Source organism: Halichoerus grypus, chromosome 5 (assembly GCF_964656455.1).
Source record: "Halichoerus grypus chromosome 5, mHalGry1.hap1.1, whole genome shotgun sequence".
Classification (NCBI taxonomy): domain Eukaryota; kingdom Metazoa; phylum Chordata; class Mammalia; order Carnivora; family Phocidae; genus Halichoerus; species Halichoerus grypus.
Window position 1 is genome coordinate 129,795,278 of NC_135716.1, and position 16,086 is coordinate 129,811,363.

The 16,086-nt window shown below is 35.2% G+C and overlaps 1 protein-coding gene across 1 annotated transcript in view; it reads left to right on the forward strand.

Annotated features, from left to right (window-relative positions):
• NEGR1 (neuronal growth regulator 1) overlaps window positions 1–16,086 on the forward strand; it is an 830,730-nt gene that overhangs the window by 511,761 nt on the left and 302,883 nt on the right. The window lies entirely within an intron of this gene.

Consider the following 16,086-nt stretch of genomic DNA (forward strand, 5'->3'; position numbering starts at 1 on the left):
AGAGATTGAAAGAAAAATCGAAGGAACCAGGAAAAATTTATCTTGGTAAGTGGATGTGAGGTTTTGGATTTTGTTCTATTTTACTTTGTGGATGAGAACTGTTTTCAAATATGAAAAGATATTATATGGATAAGACTTTTAATTGTTTATGTGTGATCCTGGAGGGTAAATAAGGAACATCTCTGTTCTGGAAGTTACAGGAAGAAAGAGCCATTTTTACTTTATGTAAAAAAGAACATTTTCTATTACAGCTGTAAAAATACAACAAGCTTTCATTGAGGTAGTGATATTAGAAGTGTTCATCTCACTTACTTGGAATCTATGAGATATGCTAGAATGGCAGTTAATGCATAAGTTAAGGGTTGGACTAAAAGTCCTTAAATTTCCTAGTCACTTTATAAATATAGTTCTCCATTTTTTTTTTTTAAGATTTTATTTGTTTATTTGAGAGGAGAGAGAGAGAGCACTTCTGTGGGGAGGAGCAGAGGGAAAGGGATCCCCGCTGAGCAGGGATGCGGGGCTCAATCCCAGGACCCCGAGATCATGACCTGAGCCAAAGGCACATGCTTAACTGACTAAGCCACCAGGCACCCCTCTACCTTCTAATAATAAAGTATTTCTTTTCAGAAATTAAAATAATAATTTTGCACTACCTCTCTTGGCATGCAATTTCTATTGGATAGAGCCAGGTTTTATATGATCAAATAAAATCATTAAAAATTAACTTGCATCATCTATCACCATCAATTCCTCAGTTAAATGTTTTAACACAAAAGAGAAGAAAGGACAGACAGAATAAACGAAATCTCTTTAACTCAATCTTTACTTGTCTTTTAAAAAAAATCATTACATACCCTCATTTCTTTACTAAAACTCCATCATGGACAGGCATTTGTCATTTTACCAGTTGAATTTAGGAACATTATGTTGGAGATATGTGAATTGGAGAATTTTGTGAAAAACTGTCAATGATTTAGAACAGTGTGGGTGTCAGCCCACCTGGGCTGCTATAACAAAAATACCACAGACTGGGTTACTTAAACAACAAGCATTTATTTCTCACAGTTTTGGAGGACAGGAAATTCAAGATCAAGGTACCAGGAGATTCTGTATCTAGTGAGAACCAGTGGTTCACAAATGATTACCTTTTTGCTATGCCCTCACAGGCAGAAAGTGAAAGAGCTCTCCTGGGTCTCTTTTTAAAAATATATTTAAATAATTTATTTTTGAGCATTATTAGTTTCAAACAAAATTAAGAGAAAAGTACAGAGATTTCTCATACATCCCAAATGCCAACATGTGCATAACCAAGCCTGTTATCAATATCATTCACCAGAGTGGTATATTTGTTACCAAGGATGAACTAATGTTGACATCATATCACCCAAACTCCATAGTTTACCTTAGAGTTCACTTTGAGTTTTTACATTCTCTGGGTTTAGACAAATGTATAATGACATATAGCCATTATTATAATATTATGTAGAGTATTTACCATGCCCTAAAAATTCCCTACTCTTTGCTAATCCATTCCCCCACCCTCCCTCTACTCCTGGCAAAATCACAAATCTTTATATTGTCTCCTTAGTTTTGCTTTTTCCAGCATTCTTATCGTTACAATCATACAGTAGATAGCCTTTTCAGACTAGTTTCTTTCACTTAGTAATATGTATTTAAGTTTCCTCCATGTCTTTTCATGGCTTGAATAGCTCATTTCTTTTTAGAACTGAATAATAGTCCCTTGTTTGGATGTACCACGGTTTATTTATCCATTCATCCACTGAAGAACATCTTTGTTGCTTCCAAGTTTGGGCAATTATGAATAAAGTTGCTATAAACATCCATGTGCAGGTTTTTGTGTAGACATAAGTTTTCAACTTACCAAGGGGCACAATTGCTAGATCATATGGTAAGAGTATTTTTAGTTTTGTAAGAAGCTGCCAAACTGTCTTGCAAAGTGGTTGTACCATTTTGAATTTGTACCAGCAACGTATGAGATTGTTCCATATCCTGGCTACCATTTGGTGTTGTCAGTGTTCCAGATTTTGACCATTCTATTAGATAGGTAGTGGTATTTCATTGTTGTTTTAATTTGCATTTCCTTGATGATGTATCAAAGATGATGGGACATTTTTTCCTATGCTTATTTGCCATCCATATATCTTATTTGGTAAGTTTTCTGTTCGGATGTTTGGCCCATTTTTTTTTTAAATTAGATTGTTCTTTTTTTTATATTGCTCAGTTTTAAGAATTCTTTGTGTATTTTGGATAATAGTCTTTTACTAGATGTGTCTTTTCCAAGTATTTTCTTCCAGTTCATAGTTATCTACTCATTGTTTTGACTTTGTCTTTCACAGAGCAGAAGTTTTTAATTTTAATGAAGTCCATCTCAACAATTATTTGTTCAATGGATCATGTTTTTGGTATTATATGGGGTCTCTTTTATTAGGGCACTAAGTCCATTTATGAGAGCTCCACTCTCATGACCTAATCAGTTTCCAAAGTCCCCACTTCCAAATGCCATTACAATGGGGATTAGACTTCAACATTTGAATGTATGGTGTGCACAAATATTCAGTCCACAGCAGTCAGGGAACTATATATAGCTCTCTTGCCAAATCCAGCCTGCTGACTCTTTTTGTAAATAAGATGTCATTAGAACATAGGCATGCCCATCATTTACTTATTGTTTATGGCTGCCTTCATGCTACAGCAACATAGTTCAGTGGTTGCAACAGACACAGTATGTCCCATGAAACCTAATATAAATACTACCTGGTTCTTTATAGAAAGTGTTTTCTGACCCCTGTTTTAAAAAATGGAGATGGGAGATGAGCGGGTGTGGCACTAATTAAAGCTGCATGTCATGGATATGGATATATGATGTTAATATTGACTTAACGTATTTTAAACCTATATAGACTATTATCATCATTGCTACAATTTATGGAGTACTTACTATATACTGCATTTGCCAAGCACTTTATACCTTTATGTCATTTAATTATCATAAACATTCTATTATTACTCTTCCTTTACAGAGGAGAAGTTAAGTCTGAAGAATAGTTAGAACTTGAACCTGAAGGGCGCCTGGGTGGCTCAGTTGGTTAAGCGACTGCTTTCGGCTCAGGTCATGATCTCAGGGTCCTGGGATCAAGCCCCATATCAGGCTCCTTGCTCAGCGGGGAGTCTGCTTCTCCCTCTGCCTGCAGCTTCCCCTGCTTGTGCTCTCGATTTCTCTGTCAAATAAATACAATCTTTAAAAAAAAAAAAAAAAAGAACTTGAACCTGAGCTTTATAATTATTAAATACATGACCATATTCTTTATATATAGTCTGAGCCTTAAAATAGTAATAATAAGGCCCAAATATCGTCTGCCTAAGCTTAGTTGACAACTTTGCCTCCCCAGATATAAACATACATCAGCATCACTCTTTTTGATAATGAATGCTACAGTCATCTAAGACACCAGTGAAAATGGATAGCAGAATTAACTAGAAGGGAAGGCTAAATAATTGCTAGACAGATCAGATCTCCAATTTTCAAGAGAAAAGATAAAATTATTTTATATGTAATTTTCAGTGTAGAGATGATGCTTGAATAAAGAGGACCTAAGAGAAGACTCTGCTGCTTCAATTATCTAAGGGAGGACAATTCAATTCATAAGACCTAAGTGTCAATTAGCTAAATGAGAAACTCAAGGATGATGCTCAGCTTCAGGGCAGAAAGATGCTCAGCAAGGCAACAGAGTTCTTCAACTGCAGGCGGATCTTCAGACACATCCACACAGAGACCCTGGGAAGGATCTGACCCATTGAAAATGATGTGGCAGGTTATTGGGGCCCCTGAGTAGGGCACCTGAGAGAGCAATGCCATTTAAAGAGAGTCTATAAATAATGTTCCATTTGAACATGGCTGAGATTATTTTAATAATACCACACTGAAATACATTTTCATACTCAACATATCAAGCATTAGTTAAGATCAACATCCTTCGTTAACAAAGAGGCTGATCTGGTTATAAAAATTTTAGTTGGAATTGTTCTCATGCTGAAGAAATCAATGACACTGTATTTTAAAACTATCCAAATCAAAATTACACTTACAAAACTAGGCAACTGCAATTACCAGGGTTACGTGTACTATTTGAATCTCTGTAGAAGTTATTTTGTATGTACATTCAACTACATCTTACTCTGCTGGAGAAAGGTAATTCCGCATTACATATTTGAACTTCCATAGTTCCTAATTTAAGAAGCAATGAATATGGTAGGTACTCAACAAATAAAAAAAAGGGGGGAGGATGAATGGATATTTGGAGAGATGAATGAGTTTTCCCAAGAAAATGAACCTGTGAGAACTAGAGCCTAGATTATTTACTTTTGAAATAGAAAGCTAGAGTGATATGAGGAAGCAGCTACCATAGACGTAAAAACAGACTGATCCATAGTGGCAAAAGATGGAGAACACAAATGTGATACTCACTGGCATTGCTATGATTTTTGCACTGTTCACAGATGCACAGAGCATCATATCATTGGAAAGCATCAAGATATTTCCTGAGCCCTCATTTTTGTGCAACTTTACACCATGGCCTACAACTGTAGTTGTTGAACCTCCAGCCCAAAAGGGATTCACATGGAGAATTAACAGACCAACCCAAGATTCTGGGAGTCTCCTCCTTCGAGCAGTAATGAATATGCTGAAATGAAGTATACGATGAAAGCAAGTGGGTTGAGCGCCCAACTGGGACACAGCAAAAGGAAGAAATCATTAGTTCAGATTCTCTGTGCAAGTAATTTAGTTCCCATTTTCTGAAGGGAAATCAGGCACTTGAGGTAACTTCTGCAGGTGTCTCTTTTAGGACACTGAGTCATACTAAAGTCAGCAGTGGCCTTACCAAGTAATACCTGAAAATGCCTGAAAATAATACCAGAGTTGACAAAATTTTCACTTGTCAACTCTGAAATATCCAGTGGCCTAACTTGACAATAGAATTATTATTTAAAATATCCCCATCACTTTATTATGAAAGTAATGCAAGGATAATAATAAAATGTGCCTGCCTCCTGGTTCCTGAAAGAACCAAAGATGTGGTTCCCTGAGATTTGCTGTGGCTAATGTGAAGTGATATATCTTATAAATTGCCACAAATCTAAGTCTCAGTCACTCAAGCATTTATTTTATTTTCCTGTGTACGGCAGACTAGCCCCTTCACTATTGCTCCAGGAAGCATCTTTGAGACATGAATAAGCTCATATTGTTTTCTTTAGTCCCGACCTTTTTCCTAGGATGTGGGTTTTTCATGAGGGAAATTAGGCTTCATAATTTTTAGTGGACTAGGTATTTAATTCCATTGCTTTTGTGTATCCCTCTCCTAAATCATACTTACATTTATCTCTGTATCTAAAATCCACATATGGCATAGAGTAGCAAACCTAAAGAATAATACAGATATTAAATAGCAATAACAGAGTGATTTATTCACAATTTATTGAGAATTATTTACATTTCATGCTCTATCAGTGGCCCAAATGGTGAAGAATGGTTGAAAGATAGAACAACACATATTAACTACCTTCAAAACTTTGCGATGCTTTAGGAAGAGAAGGATATGAATAGCTGTATTATAGAAATTAATGGCATAAATTTCTTAAGAGAAATAATGAATAAAATTCTAGGTAGGTCACAACTGAGTTAGACCATACCTAGATGGGACAGGTTTAATTCTGATATCATGAAGTACTTGAACTTGGCAATAATCGCCCCTTAGTTGAGATCATGGGAGAGGGGAGAGTATCTGGAGTGGAGTGTCATGGAGTACTAATATGCAAGGCTTGTTTGGGGAACAGCAAGAGGATACTTAGGACAAATGGTAGGGATCTTAGATTTTATTTTTCATTTGGTAAAAATCGAAAGCCATTAAATATTTTTGAGCAATGAAATAACATAAGTAGAATCATGCTTTACAAAGATATAATCTATAGCGATATGGAAGCAGGAAGACAAAAATCTGTTGACATCACAAAGGCAATGATTTTTATCCTTGTGGTTCATTACTCTATGCCTGTCACCTAGAACTTAATATGTGTTCAGTAAAATTTTTATTGAATGAATGAATCAATTTCCTGATTTTGTGAAGGTCACAAAAGAAAAGTAAACGTTTATTTGAGATACTCTAGATTTCACTGGAACAAAGGTGCAATTGCACAGAAGTAGACTATGAGGGAAATATCCAGCTTTTTGAAAGGAGTAAGAATTTGATTTAAGAGGGTTTTTGGTTTGGGTTTTTGATTTTTTTCATTTTTGATCTGTGTGTTTTTTGTTAAGTTGTCCTTGGGCTCTCTTTAGTCCTTAGTAATAAACAAAGAGGTAATAATTTCGATTAAATAAGGAAAACAGGGAACTCATATCATGCAATTCTATGAATTGTCAATAATTAAAAAAAAAAAAATCCTGAGGTTCATAAAAGGCTTTGCATGGAGCACAGGGAAGTCAGGAGGTTTCTAGAGGTCTACTTCAGAGGAAAATAGATGGGATAATAATAACCCAGAAAGGGAAGAGGGTTGATAAAAAGTCTTTACTCCAGGGGCGCCTGGGTGGCTCAGTTGGTTAAGCGACTGCCTTCGGCTCAGGTCATGATCCTGGAGTCCCTGGATCGAGTCCCGCATCGGGCTCCCTGCTCGGCGGGGAGCCTGCTTCTCCCTCTGACCCTCCCCCCTCTCATGTGCTCTCTCTCTCTCTCATTCTCTCTGTCTCAAATAAATAAATAAAATCTTTAAAAAAAAAAAAAAAAAAAAAGTCTTTACTCCAGGATGGCCTCCTCCATCCATAGCTATTTAGATAGATGGGACAGTCATTTGATAGAAGTAGAAAGCACTGTCTCTGGGCAGAGGCATGGCCTCCAAAGTAGACTGTAACCTCTGACAGCCATGTGGGAAGTACACCAGAGAGCCAGAGAGATCCCCAAAATGGGTCAGGAATGAGGAGGGGGTAGTACTTGTGGAGGAAGCTATTAAATCCAACTTTTATCTTCATAGTAAACAGCACTGTAAAAAAGTTGGCTAGCTTTTTTTTTTTTTTAACTTCCTTTTTACTGAAAGGATAAAGAGTGAAAGGTATAAAAGATGTTTGTCAAATTTCTTTGTCATGTTTATAGGGAAGAATTCTGAAAGCTAATGTCAAGATAAATGAACAATTTGCATATCCACTTCATTACTTACTTGTTTTTTTTGTTGTTGTTATGGTAACAGTAACATTTCTATACCTTTTATCTCCATTTTTGAGGCATAGAAAGAACTAAGGCCTAGGCTTTCAGACAGCATTAGTGTTCTTGTACAAGAAAAAAAAGGCTATTTTCTTACCTCCATCCCAGACGTGTTTAAATATGAAATATGTAGAAAAATCAAGACCTGAATTTGTAATTCTAGAACTGTTGAAAAACTAGTTGAGTAAAGGTCACACTTTAACAGACATTTTGGGATATAATATGGTTGAGCCTGTTTCATATCCTTTTTCATGAGTTGAAAAATCAAAAAATTTATTTTAAAATTCAGGTTACATCTCTACTTTTGCTTGAAGTTTATTATAGCTGGAAGACTTTTTTCACATTTTCTTTTTTTCTTTTGTTTTTCTTAAAACATGCATGAATGGTTTCTGATTTCTTCTCATCCAGATATTAGAGAACAATTTTAGGAAGTACCCAACTTTACTGCATTGAATTCTCAAGTGTTCCTTCCAGTCTCCTCTCACAGAGCCCATCCAAAATGTGCCTTCGTGTTGTTAAATACCACTTGACATTTTTAGTTTGGTTGGAATAGAATTGCAGAATTTTGCTTTTCTTAATTGTGAAAGAGGCAGATAGTTATCCACATTTTTTCTCCTTCAGCATGTCTAAAAATGCATTTGATTCTTCGGCAAATACTTAGTTTTCCTATTATTTCAGAAACTCGAAGGCATTAACCTGAAGGACTGATTGCAGCAGAGGTTCCTGGTCATCACATAATCTGTAGAAACTTTGATCTAGGAAGGACTTTTTGATTCCATTCAAACTATGTCCTAGAGACAACTATCAGATGACTTTACCACTTGAACAACTCTGAGAGGCTCAGACAGGAAACATACCTTTTCTAGAAACTGCACACTGTGCCAATTACAAAGTGATTTACAAATCACTGATTATTGCAAGGCATTATGATTTAAGCAGCAATGCTGATGCTTAACCTTAGAAAGAAAAAGTGCATTTTGATGGTAATGTAGTGGTGAACAGCAAAATAGATATTTAAAACCAAATGTACTGCTTACATTTTTATAAACTCTGAATGTATGCATACAAAAGAAGAAAACAGTTTTTGTAAAGATGTGTGTGTGTGTGTGTGTGTGTGTGTGTGTGTTTATGATTCAACAAGGCCTTTAAATGTCAAAACCCAGACTCTATTTCGGACATAAAATTCATCACAATATTTTCAACAGATATGTAAAAAGTGAAAAGGATCTAATAGTATAATACATGATTTAGCCAACAGGAAACAGCCAATAACAACCTTTAAAATATAATTTCAAATGTTAGAAGGTAGTATTTTCCTTTAAAAATAACACAGATATTTTATCTAATTAGCTAATCTGGCTTTGGTGAATGTCCCTGATAATTTTAAGCTTTATACACTGAAAATGATGAAAATATTTAAACAATAAAAATCTAGGGACATTGTGAAGCACATTGTCAGGAACTCGGTGGGCATTCTCTTTCTCTGAATATTAATTGATCATTCCAATAGAATGTAAAAACTTTAAAACCTGAGGCAGAGGTATAAAGTAGATGACTTTCCCAGTCCTTCCTAGCTCTTTGATTCAAATGTAACAATTTAAAAATAATTTTTTTTCTCAAATGCCCTTGAGCACATAATATTATTCGAGGATGAATCATCTTCAGTTGTTGCCTTCTGGTACTGATCATCACAAAAATAGCACAGGTGATGGCATGTCTGAAATACCATGCAAAATATATTTTATATATTGCACATATTTAATTGCATATGTTTATAATTAATTATATACTTTGATATTTTATAAATTTAATTATATGTATACACATTATATATAAAAAGGTATATATAAATATTCACTTTAGCAGTTGTTATCATAGTCATTAGAATCTTCTACTCCAACATCTGTAATTGTACTATGCTCGTATGTTTTTGTGCAAATCATGTAATCACTGCATCTCATTTACCATTTCAAGAGGTAATGTCTTGCTTTACATTCAGTCATCCAATTCAACAATCTATTCATTAAATATCATATTTTTTGTTCATTCTGTCATTTTTGAAGTACTTTGGTAATTATAGTGATATGTTGGGCTCTTAACAGCTTATAGTTAGTGGTGGGTTAAAATTTATATATGGGTAAAAATAACTATAAATAAGAAAGAGACTCAAAGATTAGAGTACTGGTAAAATTTTACTCAGAGCTCTTAGAAGACTCTATAAAGGAGGTTCTATTTGAAGAGTGGTTTGAAAGATGAATACTAAATCTGGCAGCATTATAATGGATGAATCAGAGAATCAAGAAATGGGAAAACACATGCTGAGTTAGAGGTGCTGATGGGGCATCCATGTGAAAATGTCAATGTAATTGGTAGCTGAAAATCAAGAAATAGGTTACATCTAGTGAAGAGAATTTGGAAGTTAGCAAGATATAACTTAAAGAGTAAAAGAGATTCCCAAGTAGAAAGTATGTGGATTGAGTTTAAAGATGCCTAGGGTAGCAGCTTAGGGGAATGATTATAATTAAGTGGCAAACAGAGGGAAGAACTAGTTAAGTGACTGAAGAGGAACAGGTTTCCATGACAAGGAGAAGAATTTAAGTTTATCAAAGGCAAAGGTGGCAAGACTATGCATGGGCTTGCTGCATTTAAGAGTAGGAAGTCATGGGTGAGTTTAGTGAAAGCTGCTTCAGTGGTACACTAGCAGTATGAGTCAAATGACAGGTTTAAGGACAGCTTGCACTTGGGAGGAATGAGGGAGGCCAGGCTTTAATGAATTGTGGCAGGAAGGGAAGGAGAAAGATGGGATGGTAGATTAAGTTGGAAGCATGATTCATGGGACACTTATTTGTACACCCGGGAAATCAGGCTAAAAGGGAGGAGCCAATGCAGAGGAGAGCTTGATATAGAAGAAAGAAAGGGAATAGTTAATGGAGAAAATTTGCTTGTAATAATCAAAACAATGGCAATAATTATTTATTAAGCTATTACTATATGCTAGGCAATATTCAAAGCACTTTATGTAAAATAAGCCAGTATATTCTTCCAACAATTCTATGAGGTAGATACTATGATTATCCCTATTTCACAGATAAGGACATTGAAGCTTGGTTTAGCGTAACTTGCCCAACTTATATGACTTGCCCAAGGTGGCCCAGCTAGGAGGGATAGAGATATGACTTGAAGTGTGAGGCCATCTGCATTCAGAGCCCCAGCTCTATAAACAAACCAGTCTGTATCTCTTATTTCTTCAGCTGCTAGTTGCCAGTCCTGCTCTTTTTGTGAAAAAAAAAAACAATTTTTAACCTGAGAGGAAAGTCAAATACTTCTTTATCCTATGCTCTCTCCAATCGTCAGGGTCCTTGGTATGTTTGGAATACATCAGTCCAACTCTTCCCATACTGCAGGAAGTGAATCAGTGGCTCTCAATAATAGGAGAAAACCTAGGATCTTTTATGAAAATCTCAGAAAAGTATGAAAAGGAGTGTGATTATCTGGATATTAATGGTGAAAGATTAAATACTTTCCAATTTAGGAAGTTTCAACATAGTGGGGAGGAATGCATAATAAGTTGTCTATGGTTGGGGGGGTGGAGAGCATATGACACCTCCAGTTTCTTGTTTGTAGGCAGCTGTCATTGACATGTCCTGCCCTTTTGGAATCAATACTATACATACAATTAGAGGACACATCTAATTCCGTGCCATTTTATTTTGGTATATTAGTATATTACTATCACTTGATATTCTGCTATTTTAATAAATGGGGCTCTGAATAATTTGTCAGTATTTAAGTTTTCCTATGTCTCTCATTCTCACTCTCCTTGTCCTAACTTCTCCAGTCTCCGACTAACTTCTATTATTTTTGCTTTATTGAAAAGTTCTTAGAGCCTTGGGCTCTTCAGCCAAAAGTGTGATATGAAGTTGAAATATAAATAATGCATCAGATCTACTTTACTAACTTCCACTCAATCTGGGCAAGTGACATTTACAGTTTTAACAAACTGGAGGCATGGTGGTGAATAGGAGAATATTTGGAGTAGAGTAAGCTGCAGTTTGAAAGTAGACTAAAATTTCTAAGAAAGTGTTTCTTTTCATTTGGCTAATATATATAATTCCAGTTCACTGGAGGAATGTGACCACTCAGATGCTAAAATGCACATCTGCGAACTGTTCCCACAAACACAGTCTGAATGCCACCCACCCTCAGACCCTCACTGATTTTTATCATTTTCTACAAAGACAATGTTTTTCTTCCAAAGAGCAGCAGATATATCAGATGTTTGAGTATTAAAATGTAGATACACTTGCCTTTTAAATCTCTGTCTAATCTCTGAAGCTAATCAGCACACTGTGCAGCTTGCTCAAAGTGTTTTCTTTGGAACCGTCATTCCAGTAGATGATCTGTAGGAAAAAATAAACAAACAAAACCTGTCCTTTGACCATATTGACTTGAGAAAAGCTGAGCACACCTGTCTTAGAGATTCACAATGCACATTAGAATATTAAAAGCTTTAAGAAGCCCAAGAATATGGAAATATGTTTTTCCATTTAATCCAATATTTCCCAAGCTTATGTGAAAATAGAAAAACATTTCCTCCATAATCCTACCAGGAGAACTTCCTATAAAATGGATTTTTATTGATGGTGGATGTTTTGTGGTCTCCTACCAATCCCCCAAAACACCTTTTATGTAATACTGCAGTCTCTGATTTGCCCTGTGCTTTCTGGTACAATAGGAATAAAGAGAAAATTCAGGATTCTTGAGTATTTATGTATTAGTCATATAAATTCATATTTTTAATAATACAAATTTCACAAATCTTCAGAAAGTGTCAGAAAAGTAAACTTGATTTCATCTAAAGGCACTGTGTCCTCAGGGAGCTTTGCAGCTAACTAGCAGGAGACACTGTTTTACCAATGCCAATGCAAATAGCTTTGAAAAGAACTATGAAATGCAATCTTATACAATTGATACCCAAATTTTTTACTTTTTGGTGAAAGAATGCCACACTAAATTTTCCTCCCACGTCTCTCTAAAATTACCAAGTATTAGGCTAAAGACAAAACATCTGCAATATAGCAGAAGAACAAGCATATTAATTAAGCAAACACTTTTTTCATGCTTTATATTTCGAGTGTATAACATGGAAGCTGGAAAAATAAAGACACTCAATAATGCATGTTGAATGTGTCACTAATAAATTAAAGGTAGTAACTGATGAGTATAAAATTGAATGCTTTGACTGAGCTTAGATGTTTGATATAAAATCAAGATTATCTTTAATTTATATATACTTATGAAATTAAATATATTATCATTAATTGCTGACAAGCACCAATGTCATAAAAACTGGAGGCTTTAATTTAAATTAATTAGTATCTTCACAATTAAAGTGTAAATAAAAGCCTAATGAGTGATCGAGTGTATTGATTCTCCCCTTTTTCTTCCCTTTGGTCATTTGTGAATGGGGGCAGATATCGTTTTCATAGAAGTACTACTTCAAAACTCTAAACCGCCTTCAAATTAAATTTCAACAATTTTATACCAGTTTTAGGTAATGGTTATGTGCTAGTGAAGCACTGGTCTTCAGAAGATGCTGTATATGAAAACATTATGTCAATCTTGTATCTTCTCCTACAAAGGAATGTAACAGTAACCATCATTTTAGGCAAGTCCAACTTTGCGGGCTTCACTGGTTGTACTTTTTAAATTAAAGAAGCAGTGTACTTTTTATATTAAATTTGTATAAAGAAAGAGGGAACCCATGTCTCTACAGTCCTTACTGATGAAATTATCCTTTCCCATTTGCATTATTGTTTTTACCAAAAGAATTACTTCCAATTAGTAATACTTCCATTAACTGTAATATATATACGTATATATTATATATACATTATCTACATTATACATTATCTCTGCTTCAAAAAAAAATAGACTCACATTTTTTTTGGCAAGTATGATTTGAGATATCAGAGTGAGTGTTCCTTACCCTAAGTGCTAATCAAGAGAGTTGAATCCCACCATTGTATAATCAGTCAGTGACGGCCGGCCATTTGATAGTACTGCCATCTGAACAGAGGGAGTTCCTTGAAGGGTGGTGCTCAGAGTTGAGTTTTAAGCATCTCATTCTACAAAATATGTCCAATGTTGGTTTAAAAAATGAGGGCAAAGGCTGTAGAATACATACCACATAAAATTCATCATATAGAGTTTATTTTTCTGACTTATATCATCTTGTTCATAAAAATGATCTCGTTGGTCTTATCCTCATTAAATTGCTGAAATCACGAATCCATGGAAGAACAAAATCCCACTACTTTCTTCTCTTGCTTTCTGAGCCTCAATGCTTACTAGAAAAAATATAATAAAAAGCCTAATAATGACTAAATGAAACCACTTCTTACTTGCTATCGATCTTTCACTTTCTTTTCCATGGTCATTTCTTTATAAAATGCACACACAGAGAGACGCACAGACACACAGACATTTTGAGAGAAAGAGAGAGAGAGAGATCAGTGTTTCTGTATACCAGCAGCGTGTGTGCCCATGAAATCTGTTAGTCGGAATGGATAAAGAAGACTCAGAGTTAAATGCCAAACAATTTGGCTACTAAAGTTAAATTAAAACAGATGTTTGTGAATATTGGAAAGAATTTTTTAATTACATTTTGTGACTTTTCGTAAATAATTATAGATGTTAATTATTTATTTGATAGTATTTTGGAAAATGTGGCAGTGAATTTAAAATGCTTTTCAAAAATGTGTTTTCAGTTTGGGAAGTCATATAAACTTTCCAGATAAGATTTATATATGTTCAAGGAAATTATACAATAATGTGCATTATATATGACTTGAAAACTGTCTTTCACAAACTGTAGTCAAGCAAAAAGACTTATAAATTTTACCAAAATATGGGGCACCTGGGTAGCTCAGTTGGTTAAGCGACTGCCTTCGGCTCAGGTCATGATCCTGGAGTCCCGGGATCGAGTCCGCATCGGGCTCCCTGCTCGGCGGGGAGTCTGCTTCTCCCTCTGACCCTTCCCCCTCTCATGTGCTCTCTCTCTCTCTCATTCTCTCTTTCAAATAAATAAATCTTTAAAAAAAATTTACCAAAATAACTGTGGGGTTCTGGGGGGAGGGTTTTTTGTTGTGGTTGTTGTGTTTTGTTTGTTTATTATTTTATCATGGTCATCATTACTATCATCTCAACATGAGTTGCAGGGTCCATCTAGACTTTCTGAATTTTATCTCTTTTTCCAGATCATTTCCTCTTTCCTCACTACTGCTGTTACCAGTTCTCTCCTTGATTAGAGTGAAAATTAAGCACTTCAGCAGCTCTCTCTGATGTTCTGATTGTCCATCCCCTTACTGGACCAAATAATACTTATTTACACTATAAATAATATGTACAGAAACCTGTACACACATGAATTGTTTTTCTAATCAATTACTCTGGGTTGTTTGTATCTCCTTATTGTAAAAATGTTTTTTTTAGGAGGTTTCCCATACCCCTTAACATTAGGGTTAGTATCTATCACCAAATTCATCTCCCTGATCCCCATTCCAATTACCAGATTTAACAAAGATTTCCCCATTTTGAAATTACTTTGGTTGATTTTTATCCAATTTTATTTCAGAGTTAGCTTTGGATTCTCTCTCATAAGTATCATCTCCCAATCAAAGAAAAAAGTGATTAATTTCTTTTCTTATCAAAACTCTTCAACCATATCCCTTAATGAGTTCTGTGAAGTTACTAATGTACATCTCTCAGATTTATTTTGTAAAATACAACCTTGATTAATTCAATAAATATTTATTAAGAGCTTATCATGTGCCAGAACTTGGGATAGAGTAGTGAACAAAACAGTCAAAAGCTTCTTTCTTCATAGAGCTTCCATTCAGTAAGGAAGATGGACAATAATCATAAATAATGAATCATGTGATCAAATTAAATGGGAATAAAGTAAAGCTTAGTAAAGTGGATTGGGAATGCTAGAGCATGGAGGAAGATGTTGCAATTTAAATGTGGTTATCAGGGTAGCCTCACTGAAAAAGAGACATTTGAGCAAAGATACGAAGGCAAGAAGAAGAAAGGAAGTGGTGAAGAACTGAAGGAAACTTGCATTAATGAGCACGAACTTGGTATAGCTTTGTGCTGTTTACCAGGATATATTTTATATCATTTAATCTTCAAAGCTCTAAGAAACAGTTATTGTTTTTATTTTTATAGAGGAGTAGAATGAAGTTCAGAGAGGTTAAGTAAGTTGCCTAAAATCACACAGCCTGTCAAGTCTACTCTCAAATGGAGTGCAGAAAAAAACAGTATTAATTCTGGTGAAAGATTTTTTTGCAAGAGTATCAATAAGAACATGTAAGAAAAGATAGAAAATCAGAATACAGAACTGCTCTCCTGTGTCAGGTTAGTGGCCTCCATCTTACTCATGTCCACATTTCAGTTCTAGTCCTGAAGGACAGTAGTAAATAGGAAACAAACCTCACCAGTAGTTTTCTCAATTGCAAGGTCAGTCCTGCTTCTTGTGTCCTCATCTTTTTAACTCATTCTTCCAGGGTCCCCAATCTGTTGTTTTATCCCTCTGTGTCTCCAGTTATTTTTCCTCCTTCCAGAATCTGGTTGTGTATTTGTTGAATTGAATTGAAATGAACCAACATTCTACTTTCCACTGGCTACTTGGAGCCTTGCTTATTGAAGCAACCCACTTCAGTCAGTGCCCTCCTTTCTGACTAGAAACTGGTAGTCATGGTCTTCCTGCTTGGGCTAGGAACTTCTCTTATGCTCTTTGGGATTCATACCAGGAGCC